A 2,041-nucleotide genomic window follows, 5' to 3' on the forward strand; every position below is an offset into this window, starting at 1 on the left:
GGTACCGGTTAGTAATGAGGCTATGTACAGGGTACCGGTTAGTAATGAGGCTATGTACAGGGGGTACCGGTTAGTAATGAGGCTATGTACAGGGGGTACCGGTTAGTAATGAGGCTATGTACAGGGGGTACCGGTTAGTAATGAGGCTATGTACAGGGGGTACCGGTTAGTAATGAGGCTATGTACAGGAGGGTACAGGGTACCGGTTAGTAATGAGGCTATGTACAGGGGTACCGGTTAGTAATGAGGCTATGTACAGGGGTACCGGTTAGTAATGAGGCTATGTACAGGGGTACCGGTTAGTAATGAGGCTATGTACAGGGGGTACCGGTTAGTAATGAGGCTATGTACAGGGGTACCGGTTAGTAATGAGGCTATGTACAGGGGGTACCGGTTAGTAATGAGGCTATGTACAGTAACCGGTTAGTAATGAGCCGGTTAGTAATGAGGCTATGTACAGGGGTACCGGTTAGTAATGAGGCTATGTACAGGGGGTACCGGTTAGTAATGAGGCTATGTACAGGGGGTACCGGTTAGTAATGAGGCTATGTACAGGGGTACCGGTTAGTAATGAGGCTATGTACAGGGGGTACCGGTTAGTAATGAGGCTATGTACAGGGGTACCGGTTAGTAATGAGGCTATGTACAGGGGGTACCGGTTAGTAATGAGGCTATGTACAGGGGTACCGGTTAGTAATGAGGCTATGTACAGGGGTACCGGTTAGTAATGAGGCTATGTACAGGGGTACCGGTTAGTAATGAGGCTATGTACAGGGGTACCGGTTAGTAATGAGGCTATGTACAGGGGGTACCGGTTAGTAATGAGGCTATGTACAGTAATGAGGCTATATACAGGGGGTACGGTTAGTAATGAGGCTATGTACAGGGGTACCGGTTAGTAATGAGGCTATGTACAGGGGTACCGGTTAGTAATGAGGCTATGTACAGGGGTACGGTTAGTAATGAGGGCTATAATGAGGCAGGGGGTACCGGTTAGTAATGAGGCTATACAGGGTACGGTTAGTAATGAGGGTACCGGTTAGTAATGAGGCTATGTACAGGGGGTACCGGTTAGTAATGAGGCTATGTACAGGGGGTACCGGTTAGTAATGAGGCTATGTACAGGGGTACCGGTTAGTAATGAGGCTATGTACAGGGGGGTACCGGTTAGTAATGAGGCTATACAGGGGGTACAGTAATGGCTATGTACAGGGGGTACCGGTTAGTAATGAGGCTATGTACAGGGGGTACCGGGGTGAGGCTATGTACCGGTTAGTAATGAGGCTATGTACAGGGGTACCGGTTAGTAATGAGGCTATGTACAGGGGGTACCGGTTAGTAATGAGGCTATGTACAGGAGGCTATATACCGGTTAGTAATACCGGTTAGTAATGAGGCTATGTACAGGGGGTACCGGTTAGTAATGGGGTACCGGTTAGTAATGAGGCTATGTACAGGGGGTACCGGTTAGTAATGAGGCTATGTACAGGGGGTACCGGTTAGTAATGAGGCTATGTACAGGGGGTACCGGTTAGTAATGAGGCTATGTACAGGGGGTACCGGTTAGTAATGTTAGTAATGAGGCTATGTACAGGGGGTACCGGTTAGTAATGAGGCTATGTACAGGGGTACCGGTTAGTAATGAGGCTATGTACAGGGGTACCGGTTAGTAATGAGGCTATATACAGGGGGTACCGGTTAGTAATGAGGCTATATACAGGGGTACCGGTTAGTAATGAGGCTATATACAGGGGGTACCGGTTAGTAATGAGGCTATATACAGGGGTACCGGTTAGTAATGAGGCTATATACAGGGGGTACCGGTTTATGTAGGCTATGTACAGGGGGTACCCGGTTAGTAATGAGGCTATGTACAGGGGGTACCTATGAGGCTATGTACAGGGGTACCGGTTAGTAATGAGGCTATGTACAGGGGTACCGGTTAGTAATGAGGCTATGTACAGGGGTACCGGTTAGTAATGAGGCTATGTACAGGGGTACCGGTTAGTAATGAGGGGGCTATGTGAGGCTATGTACAGGG

The sequence above is a fragment of the Oncorhynchus nerka genome, linkage group LG20 (genome assembly GCF_034236695.1).
Source record: "Oncorhynchus nerka isolate Pitt River linkage group LG20, Oner_Uvic_2.0, whole genome shotgun sequence".
Taxonomy (NCBI): Eukaryota; Metazoa; Chordata; class Actinopteri; order Salmoniformes; family Salmonidae; genus Oncorhynchus; species Oncorhynchus nerka.